Below are 22,185 nucleotides of genomic sequence, written 5' to 3'. Positions count from 1 at the left end.
GTTTCCAAGATGTGCATGAAAATAAATTAGATAATGAGCTCTGAACCATTAATAACTGGGTAGTAACAACTAATTATTGCTGTTAATAAGCACTCATTAAAATCTGTGCACCCATCTAGATATGTGCAAATCTATAAGGTATAACGCCTAACTCCCATGATGCATATCTTATAGGGAGGTGTAGCCATGGGCATGGGTGTTTTGAAAAGTTGTGTAATGAATTACAGAATATTGACTAACTGCGCCTGCCTTGGGCACCAACACTTATACCAGGTTTTAGCTGGCATAAGTCCAGAACCAAATGTTAGGTGCAGGCTCCACATTAATGCCTTTTATAGAATAGTGCTTAGGGCTGATTTTATTTTATTTTATTCATTTATTTTTTCAATTATATTTATTGGCAACTGCAATAGAGAACATACAACCAAAAGGGAATCAAATTGGAACAGAAGTTTCAGTGCCATTCACTGAATTTTCTAGGTCTATAACTGCATATTGAAGTTGTTTATAAAAATACTTTCCCAAAAACTATTTGGAAAATACAAAACATTGGGGGCACTTGGAAAATTCACCAAGACTAGAACTTGGTCACTTGATTAGAACTTGGTCACTTGGAAAATTGACCAAGATTAGAACCACTATCTACTAAAGAAGAATAAGGAGGATGGCCCATAAACAGGTATCCAGAAGACAAGGTATATTTCTTATTCAAGTAAAACCAGCAACAATTGAGCCAGTCTTTAAGACCATCAAAATTCCTTGTTCCTGACAACAAACAGGCAGCCTAGAACTATTAGGACACAATAGAACCTTGAGCACAATAGAACCTTGAGCAGTAATGTAGCTGTACTTATGCACTATATATTAAACCAGACAAACAATGCCTGGACCCATTTGAAAATAATGCAAGCAGACAGAGGGAAGCAATATGGAAGTTGTTAATAGAAACTGACATACAGCATAGATTATAAGACTTAGAGATGTTTAAATTAAATTAATATCAATTTATTTACATCCTAGTTAGCGGTTTTCAAAATCTACTGAAATGAGTATCTTACAACATTGTCAGAAACAAATTTGGTTTTAGGTATCTGTACAATCTACATACTTCAGAATATTGGCGTGGAGCACATTTTTGGATGCATTCTATATATACTGTATAACAGAGATGCCAGCTGTCGCAATAGCTTGCTGAACTAATGGTATTTGTTCTGAGCAAAATTGTAGTCATTTTGTTGATTGCTGTTGCTTCAGAAAAAAACAACAGACAAAAGGAAGTTATCTGAACTAAAATTACATCTTTGTTTTGGGGGTGGAGTAGTATGCTGTGTGTGAGAACAGGCTTGCAGTGCTCTGGTAAAGGGGCTGGCGGACTTCAGAATTGTGTTTTAAGCTTGTTAAAATAGCAGGAAGGACTTCCTTGAACCACAGCTCTTCTCATAATGAATATATGTAAAACAGCCTCACTAGTTTTGGTAGCTGTTCATATTATTACAAAGCTTAGTAGTACTGTAAGGCATGGTAGGGGGCAGGGAAGAAAAGCTGAATTAATTACGGGATCTTGTATGCTCATCTTCTCTGTGTGACTGAATATATGCTCATTTTCCCCATGTGACAGAATACCAAGGAGGTAAAAATAAAATAAACTTATTTGGATAAAGTGCAAAATCCTATAAATGGCTATGCTTCTATAGTTGGCAGCTGAGCATTGCATAGCGAGGGTAGGAGGCGCCTCCCTGTGCACTTCTCTCCACTCCCCCCCACTCTTTCCATACCCCCTTCTTTTTCCCTTGATCTGGCATACCTTCCTCCTTCCCTCCATGCCCTGGCGTCTCTTCTTCCCTCCAAGCCCTGGCATCTCCTTTCATTCCCTCCAGCTGGGTACAACAACACTTTCCCCAATTCTCTCCCCCTCTGCTCCCTTTCCTCCTTCTGTCACCCAGGCCTAGTAAACTTCATCGGGCAGCAGCAGCATTCACAATTCATTGCTGTTGCCGGCTTCAGGCCTTCCTCTCTGTCGGGTCCTGTCTTCATGAAAACAGGAAGTAGGCAGGACCCAGCAGAGAGGAAGGCCTGAAGCCGGTACCAGCAGCGAATTGTAAAAGCTGCTGCTGCCCAAAGAAGGTAATGGCACCAGGCCTTGGAGCACCGAGGCAGACCGCTTCTCCCCCCTCCCAGCCGAACCCCCGCTGACCCTCCTATCTCTCCCCCCCAAGTGAACCTATCCGACCCTCCCAGCGAGAGCAGCAAACCTCCCTCCAGTAGCGTCGACTGCTTTGCGGCTTTCTCCTGCTGGTGAAGCGTCACTGATGACATCATCAGTGACGCAGCAGAGGGAGAAGAAAGCCGCAAAGCAGCCGACGCTACTGGAGGGAGGTTTGCTGCTCTCACTAGGAGGGTGGGAACGCGATAGGGACCGGGCCAGCTGTGCACTCTCCCTAAGGCTGCAACCGGGGCGGACCCCCCCCACCTCCCCCTCTTGGTACGCCACTGCATATGGATATTTATACCGCCCTTAGGTAGGTGGGGGAGGGATAAGGCTTGTATAAGTGATTGTGCCATAAACATAAGCACGTTTTCTCCCAAATGTGCTATCATTCTATAAAGAAATGTAGGCACTTTATTTTATAAATCAGGTTTGAAATAGGCACCTGCTTACCCTCATATTCTAGGCACCCTGTTATAGAGTTACTCTCATAGCGAACAAATACCAACACACAAGCTGCTGAGAATGAAATTTTAAAGCATGAAATCTTTCATGTAACCACTATAGAACATTCTTTTCTACAAAATGAATGTGATGAGTAACACAGAGAAAATTCTGCCCAGACATATCCAAAAGTTATCTGTTTAATCCATCAGAAGAACTAATGTAGGCAAAGAGGAAAATATGTAGCACATAAGAACCATAAGGCAGTCCCTGGCTGAGAGGAAGCAAAATGAAGATCCATCTGCTTGCCTTGCAGGAGAAAAGGATAAAGGGCACCTCTGGATATGCTTCTCTTCATAGAAGACATCATGAAATGTCAGCTATCCAACTAAGTCCCTTTGAAATTTGGAGTTAATATACCCCGGTTGTCGAAATCTCAACACAATATGCGAACTAGCGTTTTGCAAAGAAAAGCGACGAGACCCAGGATTACAAAATGGCTCACACTCTCTCTATCAGATTCATCTCGATCGCTACCATCTTGGAATAATTTTTAAAACCTAAAGAAAAGTGATTTTACCGAAGGAGAATGTGAAAAATATTTCCGCGTGCAAAGCTTGTATTATTTGTGAAATTAAGACTCTTCTCATTTGTTGCACCTGGATCTACACATGTAAAAAAGCAGGCATGCCGTAAGAAGGTACCTATTTTTATCTGATCTGCATGTGGACGTTCCTGAAGGCATAGTTTGGGTGATCACATGAAGGTTAATTCTATAAACCAAGCCCTCACATTTTCAGGATTATGCACATAAATATTTACAAAACTGGTATTTATCTGTGTTAAGTCAAGTATGGTACCTAATCACTATTCTGCAAACACCTGCTTAACTTCTATGGTGTGTATTTTCAAGTGGGGAAAACACAGGGATGCGCTTGGAGAAGATATGTGGAGCTTTCCCTTATGGGTCCAACTTACAAAAATACTATATGATACATGTCAGTGGCGTAGCAAGGGTGAGTGGTGCCTGGGGTGGTGGCACCCCTCCCCCGCTCTTTTCAGACCTCCCCCCCCCGCCACATGCCCCTTCCCTTCCCACGTACCTTTTTAATTTTCCAGATGTGAGCAACCTCACGGACGTGCTGCCCGCATTGTGTCAGCTATCCCTCCGACATCACTTCCTAGGTGCAGGGCCTGGAAGTGACGTCGGAGAGAGGTGACATCGGCAGCACGTTCATAATGCTGCTCGTGCCTGGAAAATTAAAGAGGTACGGGGGAAGGAAAGGGGCGCATGTGGAAAGGAGTGGGGAGGATGGGTGCCGGCGCCCCTACCAAGACTACGCCAGAGGCAGAACGACCCCCCTCCCTTACTATACCACTGTTACATGTGCCCCTACCGCTCTTATAAGATTCAGAGAGAGTGTGAGCAGGCAGAAGTTACACACGCAAATTATAGCCTATTAGAATTTTTGCATGGGTTTCAACAATTTGGTACAAACACCTGTAAATTATGGGCGTTCATTTCACCTGTTAGGCTAGAATTCTATAAAGGAAAGCTTATACAGTGTTCCCCTGGTTGTTCGCAGTCCCGGTCATTCGCGGTATTTTCCGACCACGAACCGCCGACAAGGAGAGGGCAGCAGGAGCATCGCGACCGCCTCTTCCTGCACTAAATCGGGCCTTATCCAATCAGGAGCTGCTTTGACACGTAGCTCCTGATTGGATAAGGCCCGACTTAGTGCAGGAAGAGGCGGTCGGAGCATACCCCGAGTGATTTCCTGCACTTGCGGTGCTCCAGCTGCTCTCCTGCTGCCCTCTTCAGGCTCCCCTATGAAAAACCATATTCGCTGTTTTTTGAAATTTGTGGGGGGTTCCTGGAACGGAACCCCCGTGAATATCGGGGGAGTATTGTACCTACTTTACTTTACAGAATGGGCATCACATGGATGTCCTGTTATAGAATTAACATAGAAAATGACAGTAGATAAAAATATATGGGCTTAAAACCTACATGAAGAGAAACAAGCACGGGGTCTAAGCACAAGATTAGCTCTAGTAGCAATGCTGGCAGAGGAGAATAAAGTTTTGTAAGCCAGTAAATCATGATAACCACAAAACTAGAAATAGTAAATAATTAACATTTAAACAGTCACTCTCTACCATTGCCGGAATACACAGCAAGGTAGAATTACTCTTACTAGCCAATGACATTTCCACCACATTATCCTGCAATTATATTTAACATCAAACTATGTTGTGATTTACAGACTCCCTATTATATACAATTTCTTGGTGTTCACCCTCTTACCCACTCTATTATTACCCCTTAATGGTTGAGCCTAGTGCTATCTCCTCCCTCTCCAGGTTTGATTTTTGATTCTCACGGAATTGCCGTGTGTGACTACATAATATATTCATACTTTTCTGATAATGTATCTGTTTACCTTTGTATTCATGTATTGGCATACGCCATATTTGTATTACCTGTTTTGTTTGAAAAAAACTTTTTTTTCAATAAACATATTTGAAATGTAAAAAATAAATAAATAAATTATCTATCTATCTATCTATCTATATATAGGCTATCCAATCTGTTCATCCATATCATCCACTATCTCTTCTTCCCCTTAAGAGATCCCATGTTTGTCCCATACTTTCTTGACGTCATCGTCATATTACAGTCCTCATTTCTACCACCTCCTCTAGGAGGTTGTTCCATGCACTCACCAGCCTTTCTGTAAAGAAGTATTTCCTTAGATTACTTCTGAGTTTATTCTCTCTAAACTTTATCTTATTCAGTCTCATTCCAGAGCTTCCTTTCATTTGAAAGACAGCTGGCTCCTATGCATAAGAGTTGCCATACCGGGACAAGCCCAGCATCCTGTTTCCAACAGTGACTAACCCAGGTTACAAGTACCTGGCAAAATTCAAAAAAGTAAAACAGATTTTATGCTAATTATCCTAGGAATAAGCACTGGATTTTCTCTAGTTCATCTTAATAATGACTTTTAGATTTTCGTTTAGAAAATTGTCCAAACCTTTTTAATATCCTGCTAAGCTAACTGATTTTACCACATTCTCTGGCAATGAATTCCAGAGTTTAATTACACATTGAGTTAAGAAATATTTTCTTCAGTTTGTTTTAAATCTATTACTTAATAGCTTCATTGCATGCCCTCCCCCCCCAATCCTACATGCTTAAAAGTTAGGTGCCAATACTTATGCCAGCCATAGAGCTGTGTAAAATTTAGCTCATTATTAGTGCAGATACATGCATAATGTTGAGCCCTGCCAAATCTCCACCCATCTGTGTGCCCCTTACAAATAAATCACATGCACTGGTCCAAATATTTAGATAGCAGGGCAAATAACAAAACACAACATACAAAACACCGCCCTCAGATTGATCTACTCACTCAAAAAATATGATCACATAACTGCCTTCTTAGACTCTCACTGGCTACCCATACAAGCACGAATCCAATTCAAATTCCACTGCCTGATATTCAAAGCATTACACGGCTCTTCCCCCTCCTATCTAAACAACCGCTTAAACCAAATCTCTACCTCAAGACACAGAAGAACCTCGAACCCTTTCGCCTTCCCCCCACTCAAAGGCACACAACGCAAGAAAATGTTTGACAACCTTCTGGCAACACAAGCAGCAAAAATCAACCATTCCATCTCCAATCTTATGACAATATCAGACAACTTCAAACATTCAGAAAAGAAATCAAAACCCTGCTTTTCAAAAAAATTCATCCAAATATCTTAACCCCTCCTCTTTTACCTCCAGAAGATTCACCTACCTTCAGATAACCTTCCCCCAAATTACCCACCTTAACACCTTCCAATTAAACAAATACCATAAATAGATTGTAATCTACCCTCTCTAACTGCATTCCATATGTATTTTTCATACAGTTCTTCACTGTCAGTTTAATTTCCATCCTATAAGTTCACATAGAATTTTTCTTTTTTCAACCATCTTTATTTTCTCTTCTTTATTAATTTCCAGGTACTTTAGTTAGATTGTGAGGCTTCGGGACAGTAAGGGAATTTTTTAAGTACCTTCTTACTTCTCATTTATAATCTTAATGTATATTTTCTTCAAACCGCTTAGAACCTAACGGATGTAGCGGTATATAAGAAATAAATTACATTACATTACACAACATCAATGTTCCAATGCTATTGAATATTATGTCAAAAACCTCACATGCTGCTAATAGGATTTGTGCTCTGTTCCTATATGATATACCTTATATTCATGCCCTCAGTGGTGACTCATTTCACATAAACATACTTATCTTTATTAAAACTTAATATACTGCTGGGTGGCCAGAAAAGACATTACAATGGTATATATTACAAAATATCTTATAATGAAATATGACAGTTTATGACTCACCTCACTCTTCATTGGTCTACTGTATATATTGTATACTGTACACAAAAAGACTTTAGTAGAACTACGGGGTTGCACTCGAGTTGTGGGAAATGTCAAGTCTGCCCCTTAAATATTCAGGGTGCAACATTTGTGAATCCTTTAGATCACAGAAAATATGAGTTAAAACATGTTACTACCTGCAGATCTGACCATGTAGTCTATTTAATCATATGTCCCTGCCAAAAGATTTATGTAGGTAAGACCACTAGGCAGTTTAATATACGTATGGCAGAACACAAGTCTTGTCTAAAACTTAAAAGAAAAGAGGCTCCGCTTGTAGCCCACTGTTTAGAATTCCATCATGTCTTTAAAGAATTAAAATGTATGATCATTGACTTTGTACCGGCATCTATAAGAGGTGGGGATAGGGGAAAAAAATTGTTACGTTTAGAACAAAGGTGGATAGATCGCCTTCATAGCCTGCAACCTTCTGGCCTAAACATTGCCATTAATTGGCAGGTCTTTATTTAATGTTTAACATTAAAGCGTCACTAAGAATATCTTTGAATTATAACTAAAGTTTAAAATCCGGATAAGACATCAGCTTCTATGTCTGAATGGCTTTGAGTTTGAATAGAGTATTCTATTCCGGATGTGACATCAGACGCCTTCATATTTAACCTTCGGCAGTTGGTAGTTTTTCTGAAGACGGCGAGAGCTAAGTCAGGCACGCTGTGCCTTTAGACCACGGAGTCTTTCATTTAGTAGAACTGTTGCTAATCTAAATAGGTATGTTTAAAATGTGTAGTCTGTTTTAAAAACAATTCAAAAGTTTATTTAACAACAATATAAAAGCTTAGTTTAAAAACTTAACAGCTAATATAGAAACATTTGATATAATTTCTTATGAAAGTAGTTCTTAAAAGAATCTCATTTCTATATCATTAAGAAAACGCTTATATTAGGCTGTATGTTTTTCAGTAGAACCAGTTGTATCGCCAAAGAGTGTTCATGATTACAAGCATTTAAAATTCTAAAACTATAAAGTATAAATAAATTATTTATTATATTAATTAGGTTTTAAGTATTATTCTGTTTTATTTTATAGTGTTAAAGTTTACACTTTTCCTGATGAAACTCTGTTAAAATTTATAAGAGCGAAACGGAGATCTTCCGTCGTCATCACACCATCAAGCTAAGTACTCCATCATTTATACAGTTGAAAATAGGAGCACTGGCTGTTAAATGGAAATCAGAATAATTAATAAGTCTTTCAATATATTTACAAAGAGAATTAAAATAATTTATAGTAAAGATATTTAGAGAGAATTTAAAAGGACCGATGATAGCTCACCCTATGGTTATCAGCTCGTAAGACACATCGGGCTTTTAACTGTGAGCGCTTGAGATCCACATAACTTCTCTATTAGATCCAGTTTGGATTTTTCTGTCTTGTGGTTTGCCTTGTTTAAGGATCTACTGTATATACTTTCATTATTCAAAAACCCAGTGTTAAATAAAAACATTTAACTATTTGAATAGGCATCCTATCCCTTACAATTGCTGCCTATCTTTTACTTGTTGCTGCCATCCTTGACTCAATGCTTTTAAAATGGCCGCCACAGGTATTTGGACTGTTATATACACCTATCACATGATTCTATCAGTCAATCAACAGCTTAGTTTCACAATAAAGACTGTCAATCAATTTCAAGATTTATGCCTGCAGGTGATATAATATTTAAAATAAATATCCAGTGTTGCTCTTTGTAATTTACAAAGTACGCTAAGAAGCCTCCCTCCCACCCCATCTCTATAGCATCTAGAAGTCTCAATTTAATGTCTTTTGTAGAATGTGATTTGTCAACCCAATGTTGTACCAACATAGCAGTCAAATCTTTATTATCTGCGATTTATGTCCATTAAGCTGGACTTTTACTGATCCAGAGGATCTGCCAACATTTAACAGCTGGCAAAGGCATTGAATCATATAAACCATGTTACTTAAGAACATAAGAATAGCCTTACTGGGTCAGACCAATGGTCCATCTAGCCCAGTAGCCCGTCTTCATGGCGGCCAATGCAGGTCACTAGTATCTGGCAAAAACCCAAAGAGTAGCAACATTCCATGCTACCAATCCAGGGCAAGCAGTGACTTACCCCATGTCTATCTCAATAACAGACTATGGACTTTTACTCCAGGAAATTGTCCAAACCTTTCTTAAAACCAGCTACGCTATCCACTCTTACCACAACTATTCTCTGAGTAAAAAGATATTTCCTCCAATTGGTTTTAAAAGTATTTCCTTGTAACTTCATTGAGTGTCCCTTAGTCTTTGTAATTTTTGACAGAGTGAAAAATCGATTAACTTGTACCCATTCTACTCTACTCAGGATTTTGTAGACTAAAATCACATCTCTCCTCAGCCATCTCTTTTCCAAGATGAAGAGAACTAACCTTTTTAGTCTTTCCTCATATGAGAGGAATTCCATCCTCTTTATCCTCTTGGTCACTCTTCTTTGAACCTTTTCTAGTGCTGCTATATCTTTCTTGAGATAAGAAGACCAGAATTGAACACAATACTCCAGGGGACGTCGCACCATTGAGCAATACAGAAGCATTATAACATTCTTAGTCTTCTTTACCATCCTTTTTATAATAATTCTTAGCATCTTGTTTGCTTTCTTGGTTGCCACCACACTTTGGGTGGAAGGTTTCATCATATTGTCTACAATGACACCCAGATCTTTTTCTTGTGCACTGAATTAGTCCTTAATGTGACTCTTCTTTGGGTTTGTGGGTCAATTCAATCCAACCCTTCAATTGTTTGTGTACACCACTGACATTCTCCACCCTTTTATGACCTTATATGAATTCTTCTGTATGACTGTAATCGATCCTTTTATATCTAAAAAAAATTCTCCTATGATCTTACCACGATGGACATTTATTTTAAATACCATATCACCAACAGGTTTAAACCTTGAGATTGTTTGGAAGCAGCAAGCAAAAGGTAGGCAGGCATTAATTGGGATAAAGTGCCAATTCAAATAGTTTTTTCAGGGGACCAGCTCCCTGAGGCAGTGACCATGAAACATGGGCCATGTCGGCTGCTGGCCCTTTGACAATTGATAGCTGACCAAAAAAAAAGAAAAGATAAGTTATTTTTCTTACATATTTTGGGGAAAAAAGACACAAGTAAATGTAAGTTAGAAATAAGTAATGGAATTTTATCTGAAAAACTTATGAATAATAAAAGTACAGTAGACAAATGAAGAGTGAAGTAAGTCATGAGCTATTGAGAGTTTGCTGATGTGAAATGAGTCACCATTGAGGGCATAAATATAAGGTGCATCATGTAGGAACAGAGCACAAATCCTATTAGCAGCATGTGAGGTTTTTGATATAATATTCATTAGCACTGGGACACTGATGTAGTGATTTGTTATTTTCCCCTTACAAATATGCACTATAGAAATTAAGCATGTATTTACAGAATAGCACTTAGAATAATTAGCAGCTAAGCATTAGAAACATAGAAACATGACGGCAAATAAAGGCCAAATGGCCCATCCAGTCTGCCCATCCGCAGTAACCATTATCTCTTCCTCTCTCTAAGAGATCCCAAGTGCCTATCCCATGCCTCCTTGAATTCAGACACAATCTCCGTCTCCACCACTTCTTCCAGGAGACTGATCCATGCATCTACCACCCTGTCTGTAAAAAAGTATTTCCCTTGATTACTCCGGAGCCCATCACTTTGATGCACATACTAGAGGTACTGTGAGAGCACATGGCATAGAGTTTCCAGATACACATAGATTATAAAATACGCCAATCTGCACGTATTCATGATTAATCTAGACACAGACATTTACGGTAGCTGAGAGGCACAATTCTGCTCCTTACACTAGCATTTTTTAAAAAATCAGGACACCTTGGCGCTTATGCAGGGTTACCAGACACATCCTCTTTTTAGAGGGTATGTCCGGGCATCCAGATGGCTTTTCAAAACCCAGCACTTTGTCCAGGTTTTGAAAAGCTTCTTCTTTGGGACCACATCGAGAGGGCATCTGCGCATGCGCACATGCCTTCCCGACAAGAACAGGTTGAGGGGGGCGGAGCTATTGGTTCAGATTTTAGTCAACTAAAATCTGGTAACCGTACGCTTATGTGTCTTTATAAATTAAAACCTAAGTAGCATTGTGTAAAACCTAAGTAGCATTGTGTAAATTATACATTAAAACCTAAGTAGCATTGTGTAAAACCTACTAGCATTGTGTAAATGCTAGTACCTATGTCACAGAAATACAGTGGTGCTTCACACAACGAACTTAATCCGTTCCAGGAGCAAGTTTGTTATGTGAAACGTTCGTTGTGTGAAACGCGTTTTCCCATAAGAATACATGTAAAACAAAATAATTCGTTCTGCAGCCCTACATTTCCCTCCCTCCACCTCACCTCACATGCAGAGCCTGCCAGCCTTCTCCCTCACCCAGCCGCACGATCTGCAGGAGGCTAAGAACTTCGGGAACTGGGTCAGTTCCCACTGCAGCTCCATGTGACTCTAGGCAAATCACCTGACCCTCCAGTTGTCCTAGGTCAGTGGTCGGCAAACCGCGGCTCGCGAGCCGCATGTGGCTCTTTAGCCACTTGAGTGCAGCTCTGCACTTGCCTAGGGCCCGAAACTGTCAGAAGGGTCCCAGGGCTGGCGTAAGAGGGGGGAGCATAGATCTAAGGGGCCCTGCGATCCAAACTTCTTTATTAAACACCTAAATTTTCCTTTTCAGAGGGACCCCGACATGGCAGCTGTTCTCATAAACTGCCGGTAGCTGCCCCGAAGCTTTCCCTTTGCGGCGATCTGCCCTATCAGAAACGGGAAGTTGCAGCAGAGGGAAAACTTCGGGGCAGCCGCAGGCAGTTTGTGAGAATGGCTGCCATGTCGGGGTCCCTCTGAAAAGGAAAATTTTGGCTGGAGAGGGCAGTGATCTCTTGCCTTCCCTACTGCTCCTCCCCCGTACTGTCCAGCTTTCCCTCCCCTGCTGGCCAGAACTCCTCATCTTTCCCCCAAGAAATTCAACAGTTTTCCTTCCTCCCTCTTCGGCTGTACCAGCAGGTTAGTTTGTCTGCACAATATTCACTGCTGCTGTGCATCAGCGGGTCTGGCTCCCGGCACGATCTCAAAAAGCTGTGCACGCGCAGCTGCTGGAGTTGATCAATGTTCTCCTCTCCTGCAACTTCCGGTTTCCGGTTGCGTCAGAGGAGAAGATTGAACAACAGAGCATGCGCGCATGTGCTGCTCCCTGAAAGTGTGTGGCTGGCCGAAAAAGAAAGCCGGAAAACTCGGCATCCGAGGTAAGGTGAGGGTGCTGCTGTTCCCGGCTCACATTAGGAAGCGGCGAGAGTAGTTCCGCCCCCCCCCCCCCGGGCCCCTCGGGCGACTTCGTTGTGTGAAACGAAGTTCGTTATAGGGAGCAAGACAAAAAGTTCGTTATGCGCAGCGTTCGCTGTGCGAGGCGTCCGTTATGCGAGGCACCACTGTACCTCCACAAGAGGCAATTATATAACAAGGCATCTCCATTTATGCATTCCAAGAACTGGTTAAAAGATAGAAAACAGAGTAGGTTTAAATGGTCAATATTCTCGAAGGAGAAGAGTAGATAGTCGTATTCAATCTATACAGGCAATATAGAGAGAAAAGATTATCCACTATATACTAAACTCTATTTTCTTTCTTTATTGTTTCACTTAGTAACAATGAAACCTACTATGTAATTAGAAGCTTTATTTCAAATACATTCAAAGCCAGGGTTTCCAATTTCCATTTACCCAGGACATCAAGTGCACTAATCTAATAGGAAGAAACCCCCCTCAGATCCCTGCTTACCGCCATTTCAAAACTTTGCCAGCAAACTTGAAAGGGAAGATCCTCATTGGTGAAAAAAAACTCCAACCTCCTATTGATAATTTTAACTTTATACTTTTAACAATTCTTTCTTATGAGTATTGATAAATATATATTTCTTGTAGTTCAACCAATAAATCTGTATCTTATGATTCAATTCAAGTACTTTGTTTTTAATCAAATACTGAATGCTCAGTGATGTTGATTGTCTGCTGCTGATGAAAGCAAGCCCACGTTTCGCTTCTGCTGCTTCAGGACAAAGAACATATGAACAATTCGAATCGGCAGCCATCTTTCCTGATCATAAACGGCCATTCTTAATCTAATTACCTCATCATTAGATCATTTATAAATATGTTAAAAGCAGCAGTTCCAAGCACAGACCCCTGGGGAATACCACCATTTGTGAGCAGGAAAGATGGCTGTCAATTCGAATTGTTCATCATAGGTCCTTTGCCATGACGCAGCGGAAGCAAAACGTGGGCTTGTCTTTGTTGGCAAGATAGGGTTTTAGCCTTTGCGTAAAGTTTGCAGTTTACAAAAAAAAAAACCAAAAACCAGTTAACAGTACAAGCCACTTTCATCTTCTCTGAAAAAGTCTGGTCCAGCATCCACCCCAAATTTCTAGTCTCTGAAGTCACTTTACATGATCCCTAATATAAAGACAAACTCAGATGATGTAAAAGAGGGAAGGGGGGTTACACCTAACAATATAATCTCTGTTTTATTTTTGTTAAGTACTAAGCCATTATAATTAAGCCAACTTTCAATTACTCACAAACTGGCATTAGATCTAATACCATAGCTAGTGCTGTCAGCATCACTGCTGTCAGTTGTAGGTGGTGCTATTGTAAGACAAACTACAGATAAAGTTGATTTTCTTTTACAAAATGTAAAGTTTGCCAGTGATTATTTTAACTCTTGGTATACTGCTTTACTATCCTGTAAGAAAGAGAAGCAACAAGAAAAATAATGTTGATTGCTCTGGTGTCAGAAAATGAGAGATTTTCTCTAAGAGTGCTTCCACTAAATATTCTTACTAACTTGCACTAAGGTTTAGCAGTTACTGTGCAATAATTGCCCAAATTTTAACATGATACCTGCAAAACCTTTGCATTAACTGTTAGGAGCTTTACCAGAATGTTCTCATAATACTAATGCAGACAATACTCTTAACATGTACTAACTCGCATTGCAGATAACATGATAAACCCCCTCCTTTACTAACACGTAGCGTGGGTTTTAGCGCCGGCAGTGGAGGTAACTGCTCCGATGCTCATAGGAATTCTATAAACATCGGAGCAGTTACCGCTGCTGCCGGCGCTAAAACCCGCGCTATGCATAGGTAACAGAGGGGGGAAGTTAGCAACATTAACTGAGATGGCATTATATATTAATACACAGTAACTGGCAAATTCTATATAGTCCAGCTGAAGTTAAGCTCCTGTACTGGTGCATCTAGCTGATGTAGGTGCCTAACATAATTGATAGGCTTAATTAGCACCTATAATTGTTTATTTATTTATATATTGATTCAATTTTTCAATACCGTTCTCCCAGGGAAGCTCAGAACGGTTTACATGAATTTATTCAGGCACTCAAGCATTTTTCCCTGTCTGTCCCAGCAGGCTCACAATTTATTGAATACCTCATAATTAGCTTTAATTGGAATTAATTGAAAGTTAGGCGCCTAACCAATACTCCCTCTAAGGATTAGCCAGATGCATGCAATTTTTTTTTCATTAGAGCGGCAAAGTTCTAAAACAAATTTTCATGTGAGTAGCTATTCTAAAAACCAGATTTGCAAGTATTTTTGTGAGTGACGCTCCTAGAATGTATGAGCAATTGCTCATGCACTCCGCTTAGAGGGAACATAACACCTAACTCGAAAAGCACAATTCTATAAAAAGTAGGCACCTAGCCCAAAACGCCTACCTAAGGGGTCCTTTTACTAAGGCGCGCTAACCGATTTAGCGTGCACCAATCGATTTAGCAAGTGCTAAATGCTAAGGTGCCCATTATATTTTATGGGCGCCTTAGCATTTAGCGTGCACTAATATTTAGCGTCCACTAAATCGGTTAGCGCTGTGAGAAACCTAGCACCCGCACTAGTTTTGCACCTAACAGGATACTATGCAGAAGAGCTGATCAGATTAATTCTGGTGACCAACTTGAGGCTGACCTCCATTGCTCATATGACCAAAGCAGTAGTGATCTGGATCAGGGGCAGGCAGACTGGCAACAGCGGCATCCTGTTCTTAAGTCAGCTAGGGCAGCCAAAGATAAGCTAGCTGAGCCTAGAAAACCCAGGCAAAACAGGCAAGGGAAGCCTGCAGTTGAACCAAGGCCCATCCCCCTCTACAGGTTGAAGGGGAGTGGCTTTGGGCTGATTAAAGGCAGGCTGAAGCAAGCAGTAGGAGGAGAGAGTGGAGGCGGAGTCACTCCAGCAGTCCAGAGCAGAGCAAGAGCCTTGGAACAAGGAAGCAGTGATTGAGGTCCCAGACTGGCCTATGCACGAGGTGGAAGAAAGCCTTCCCACTTCTACCTGCCAGTTTCCAGAGTTGGTGGAAGGAATGGAAGTGCAGGAAGCTGGCTCCATTACAGAGAGTCAGGCACAGCCCTTGGACATTAATTAACAGTGAGTAGCTAGAAAAGCAGCCAGTAGGGTTTTTTTTCTCACTCTTTGAACAGGGAATGCTTTTTGTTCTGCTCCTTGTCACTTAAGCTAAACTTTAGGTTAACTGAGGAGGTTACTTGCCTGAGGGATTTACTACTGTGACCATGTGAAGTTTGGGCTAAAGTATATTGAACTGTATGAATGCTCTGTAATTCCAAACCTCCCTGTGTGTGCCCTGGCTGGGAGGGTAATTACAGAATCTCTTTCTCAGCTGTGCTGCCTACTGAGAAATAAATGAAGCACTCAGCAGCCTTAGGAAACGGTCTGGTTGTTAGCTGCCCAGGGAGAACATGAACTGCCTGTTATAAGTTATGATAGGACTTCATGTAGCTACTGTGGAAATCTCTTACATGTCTCAAACCACTGCTACAAGAGAAAAGTTTTGTTTTGCTGAAATATAAGCCTAGTCTCTTTACTGAGCCAGAGTGCATGGTCTCAGGTGGGACAGATCTGTTTAGTTGTTCTTTTGAACCTTTAATCTTTTTCTTTTCCTTCATTATTGAAAACTGGATTTTGTGGATTGTATGCTTTGTTCTTTTGACCACCAAGGCCAGATTAAATCTATTATTGTGTTTTGGAAGAATTCTGACTGGACTTTGTATTTTGTTGAGTGGTTGAAGGCATTACTTACCTTGTCTCTCAGGCCTAGGCGATTGCCTAAGGCCCAGTCAAAGACCTGAAGATACCCCTGGTAGTAGGGGATACGCCAGAGCATAGATTTTGTCATGATACCACTCCGCTCTGAGGAGTGCTTGTGACAGCGTGCCTTAGTAAAAGGACTCCTAAAAGCAGGTATGTTTAGGGCTAGATCATGGGCATCTTTTTGAGTTATGTGCCTAACTTAAGTGCATAAAGCTAGGATGCCTAGTGATGCCTAAGCTCACTTAGGTGGCACTAAGCGTGATTCTATATAGTAAACCTACTTTTACAGAATCGCGCTTAGTGCCATAGTACTCGGCATCAATTTTGTAGGTGGACTATATAAAATCAGGCCCTAAATGCCTCTGCATTAACTGTAAGGTGCAGTCCCTGCCCTTTACCATTCATTCCCTACCCCAGGGCACTTTACAAGGGAGTCTGTCAAAAAGACATTCGCTGGTTACAAATGATTCAAAACACCGCCATAAAAATTATTACAAGTAAGAAAAAATTTGACCACGTCACCCCCCCTACTAAAATCCGCTCATTGGCTTCCAATACCACAACGCATCATCTATAAAATAGCTATCCTTTCTTTCAAAACACCAAAGAACCGGCTTTTATCCATAAACTTCTCATTCCTCATGATCCTACAGGAGCCTTAAGATCCTCTTCTCTACACCTCCTTCATGTCCCATCATTAAAAATTATTAGCACACGTCAAGCAACTTCCTTCACTATTACTGCCCCTACGATATGGAATTCTTTACCTTTTCATATCAAGGCAGAAACAAATTTCGACAAATTTAAGGGCAACTTGACGCTTATGATACTTAAATAAATCCAGAACTCAGTCAGTGCGTTTAATCAAAATTTTCCTGTTCAATATTCTTATTGGTATGTAAAACAGAACAATATTAATAAACTTGAAACTTGAATTAGGAGCTGACTAGATTCAGGTAGCAAGTATGTAGTGGGTATGTGGACACATTCATGCATAAATGATCATTTTCAATTATGCACAATTCTCTAAGTACATGCCAATATTTGATGGCCCATACTTAGCAGGTGGGTGCTCACATGATTGGCTCCTAAGCAGAGCACAAGCAGGCACTTTACGTGCAAAGATTATAAATACTATAATCTACATATGTAATTTCACAATCTAGGCACATTTACATCAGGTTTATTGCTGGTGTAATTGCTCACATCTAAAATATAGGCATGTATTTGACCTGTTACATTAGTAATCTATAAAGAAAAGTAGATGCCTACTTTTCTTTATAGAATGATTCTATTTGGAACTTTTCTTGGCACCCAAAAATAGCGCTCCTTTATAGAATTACCCTCTTAACATGGGAATTAGACCGCATCAACAATGAGGTATTTTTTATGTTGTTAGCTATATGTATGATAGACGTTAGCTATATATGACAGTTTTTGGATTACTGTGTTCCATTGTACACTTCTCCCTTCGTATTCGCGGTTTCAGCATTCGCGGTTTTGATTATTCACAGTTTTTAGCTTGCTGGCTCCTCCCCCCCAATTACATCAGCTTGCATAGAAAAATCGCTGATTCCAAGCGTTTACAGAGAAAATCGCTGATTCCCGGCACTTTCTTCACTGTGTTTTGCCTCTCCTTCAGAAACAGACCAGGTCTCCCACCATGTTATTTGCAGTTTCACCATATTCACGATGGTTTTAATAGAAAACAGTGAATAACATTTGAAAAAGTTATTCGCGGTTTTTCTGTTATTTGCGGTTCTGATAATCCCCTATTACAACGAATACGGAGGGAGAAGTGTATATGTATTTTTATGTTTATATGCATGTTATTTTGAAAACCGCTGAGATTTTTGGCGGTATAAAATTTTTAAAAATAAATAATCTCCCACATTTTAAATATATGCCTGTGCTGTTGGCATATGCAAACTCCCATATTACCTGCTTAGCTTAATAAAAAGGCCCCAGTATAAACAGTATTTTCTTGGGAAAACAAATCCCTATCTTGTTCTCTATAGCTATCTTTATTTACCCTTCACTGGTTTTCTTTCCTATTATTAACAATTTTTGTGATTACAAATTTTTCTATTATTATTATTAATAATTTAAAGTTTAAATTAACATATAGATGATAAAGGGCCCCTTTTATCAAGCCACAGTAGAGCATTTTAAGGTGGGCTGGTGAGGTAAATGCTCTGATGCTCATTCAATTCCAATGAGCGTCAGAGCATTCACCTCGCTGGCTCATGCTAAAATGCTCTACCGCAGCTTGACAAAAAGGGGCCAGAGTTAATACTGGAGGAAGATTTTTTAGCCTTGTTTATAAAGACACATGTTTAAAAAAAGTCTAAGTCCAACTTGGATTTTTCCAGCTGGACATCCAAAGTTGGAGGAACAAAAATGGCCATTTCGAATGGCAAAATTCTGGATATTCAAGTATATATATTTTTGAAAATTGTTTATTTAGACATCTTGGCCACTGGGACGTCTAACTTTATACCCCATTTTTGATAAGAAAAACATCCATGTTGAAAACGTCAAAATGTAGACCAGTTTCTTCAACCTTTTGATACCTATGGATCGGCGTAAATAAAATAATTATTTTGTCGACAGGAACTGGTCCGCAGACCGGCGATTGAAGAACACTGGGCTAGGTTGTGAGACAGACTCCGCCCATCTCCGCCCAATCTCTGCCCCAGACTCCGCCCCCATAATAATACTAATTGTAACACCATTTTTTTCCATTCATTTTTCATATACACACACACACACACACACACACACACAATATAATCTTATTAACAACACATAATGGATAACCACAAAATTAAACTACACAAAGAACACTGTATGCTTCTCAAAATTCATTCCTATCAGAAAGCTCCATGTAAATATGGGACCAAAAACTAAAAGTACTAATATATACAAACAAACCTTAAGATGCAAAACTCTGCATGCAATACAACACTTGAGAAATAGAAATAAATGCAATTCTTCCTGAACAGTGCAAAATATAGACAGCAGATGTAAATTCTCAAAATTAACACAATTCAATCCCTAAATTCAAAAATAAAATCATTCCCCATACCTTTGTTGTCTCGCTCCCTCCATGCTGTGCCTTAACTTCTGGCCTGCTCCCTCCTGGCCGTTTTATGCCACCCCCGGCGTTATCTTCGGGCTGGCTCCCTCTTCCTCACTAACACAGTGCACAAAGACACAGGCAGTGGCTCCTCATGCAACCCGCGCCTCATGCAGAAGCTTTCCCTCTGATGTTGCGATGTCAGAGAGAAGGCTTCTGGTTCAGGCACAGGACACACATAGGAGCTACTGCCTGCGGCTTTGTGCAATGCCTTAATTTAAAAGAACTACATTGGATGTTTATGCTGAAATCCATGGCTCCGGAGGGGTTAAATGAAACTTCTGAATGGCTAGCCCAGGTCGATCTGTAATTAGTACCTGTCTATTTTGATAAATTCTCTCCTCCTCGTCTTGTAATTTTGAGCGGAGTTGTTTAGTCCATTCCGGGTTTGCCAGATATGACGTCAGGGGTGTAGAATATTTCAGTGGGTGGTCAAGGCGCCGTGGCCATCTTTTGGATGCCGGCGGCATAGTAGACAGTGATGTAACCTCATTTGGTATGTTACGTTTAGATATTTAACCTCAGAGAATTTGCAAATTCAAAGTCTAATTTTGTTTGTTTTTGTGTTTATACCTACTATCCCTAGCCTTGACAAAGAGTTGCGAAACGCGTTGGCATAGGGGAGCATTATTGCAATGCTGGAGAAACACATTTGAATCATGAAACAGTACTATTCAAAAAAGCTAAGTTATTTAAATTATTTGTAATTAACTTTGTAATGAAATAGGGATGAATGAAGAAGTGACAGACCCGATGAGTTAGATTAACTCTAAAGGTCAATCTGATATCCCGCATATGCTACATCAGAATTTTGTTATCTTTGCTATACCACTGAGATAGGGTTTTGATTTTTGGCCTTGTAGACTGGCAGGAAATTTCTGCAGACTGGCACCGGTCCACGGGTGGGCGGTTGAAGAACACTGATGTAGACTATTTGCATGTGGTAATGGACTGGCCATATAGACATCCCAACAGAGCAATGGAACACCTTAGACAGCAATGCTGTGAACTTCACATAAAGGGTGCCAGATGTATATCTCACCATAATCCCGTTATAATTGATGGTGAGACCCTCCTAAGCCTAATATACCTACCAATGTACCACCCCAATAGCACTTATAGCTGCAAGTGGCACCTATATGGCAGTATAGTAGGATTTGGGTGGGCTCACATGTTCTACCAGTAGTCAGAGTGGTTTATGGACCTAGGTCCTCCTCTCTATGGTTCACTAACTACTTAAGACACCTGTGTGCAACTTTACTAGGCTTCCTATACCAGATGCAGTTTTAGAGACAAGTATGTACCTTTTTGCCCTCATTTTTGTGTGGTGGAAGGGGATCAATGAGCACTGGGGAAGTGTGGGAGTGTTTTACCTTGATGCATGCAGTGGTCATCTGGTCAGTTTGGGCACCTTTGTGGCACTTAGATGCTTCTAAAACAGGTCTAGTTCCAAACGTGTAAATTCTGTCCAGGATGTCTTGCAAAACATTTGATTATCACTGCAAGATGTCCAAGTCTAACTAACCAACCCTTAGGCACGCACATAACACGCCTCCACCACGCCCATTTCGTCCTCTGGACACACAGAGGCTGGGATGTCCAAGCGCTGATTTAGGATACTTTTTAGAGGTCTATGTTTTTTGATTATGAACCTGTTAGCCACCTGATAGTTAAACTAATTTAAGTGGGTAGGAGAGGTTCCTGCCCGCTTAAATTGCTTGGAGCTGCTTATTAAAAAGTTATACAGTGTTCCCCCACGAATTTGTGGTACGCAGACTCAATAATTTTCTCCGACCACCTCTTCCTGTACTAAAGTCAGGCCACACCAGTCATGAGCTGCGTGTCAAAGCAGCTCCTGATTGGTGTAGCCTTACTTTAATACAGGAAGAGGCAGTCGGAGCGTACCGCAAATGATTTTTCTGCACCAGCCGGCGACCCAACCGCCCTCTTCTGCCTTTTGACAGACGCAAAACCGCATTCACAGTTTTTAAAAAATTTTCGGGTGTTCCTGGAATGGAACCCCCGCGAATTTCGGGGGGAGTACTGTATTCTCCTTTATAAGTACATACTGTTCTACCTTATTGCACATACCCTTATCAAAGGTTCAAGTCCGAAGCAGCAGCACAAATCAACCAATAGTTGTTGAGGCATACAACTTTATTAGAAGAACAATCTCTGACAGTAGTGTGAATCAACATTGTCTTACCATTTAGATGTTACAATTGATGCCCATTATTTTGCTAAATGAGTGTTTTTCGACCATTTTTGAAGCAAATCCTACAGAGCTCTGGGAGTTCAGAATATGCAACTTTTGAAGTACAGAGTGGTTTTTTTTAAGGGGTGATACATATCCTAGCAGCAATATTTAACTGTGCCACTAATGTTGGGCATTGTCTATAACATTTAAATTGTAGAACAACATTGATCCACACTGCTAGCAAGGGTTGCTCTTCTAACCAAGTTATATAAACTACGGCATTCTTTTGGTTTGTGTTGCTGGTTTCTGTTTTGCGCCTATAACTTGCTATTTCATGCTTCTTCCTACTACATAACATAAGAACATAAGAATAGCCATACTGGGTCAGCCCAGTGGTCCATCTAGCCCAGTATCCTGTTACCACAGTGGCCAATCCAGGTCACAAATACCTGGTAAAAATCCAAATAATAGCAACATTCCATGCTACTGATCCCTGGGCGAGCAGTGATCTCCCCCATGTCTATCTCAATAGCAGACTATGAACTAGGACTTGGACATCCTATCAAAAATGCCTCTCTTTGTAT

General features: G+C 40.5%; 1 protein-coding gene across 3 annotated transcripts in view; it reads right to left on the bottom strand.

The window, feature by feature from the left end:
• The window catches only part of FAM172A (family with sequence similarity 172 member A), a 584,686-nt gene that overhangs the window by 133,742 nt on the left and 428,759 nt on the right, over nucleotides 1-22,185 (bottom strand). The window lies entirely within an intron of this gene.

Source organism: Geotrypetes seraphini, chromosome 1 (genome assembly GCF_902459505.1).
Source record: "Geotrypetes seraphini chromosome 1, aGeoSer1.1, whole genome shotgun sequence".
Lineage (NCBI taxonomy): Eukaryota > Metazoa > Chordata > Amphibia > Gymnophiona > Dermophiidae > Geotrypetes > Geotrypetes seraphini.
Note: the sequence above shows the minus strand (reverse complement) of the source record. Positions and strands in the feature narration are given on the sequence as shown.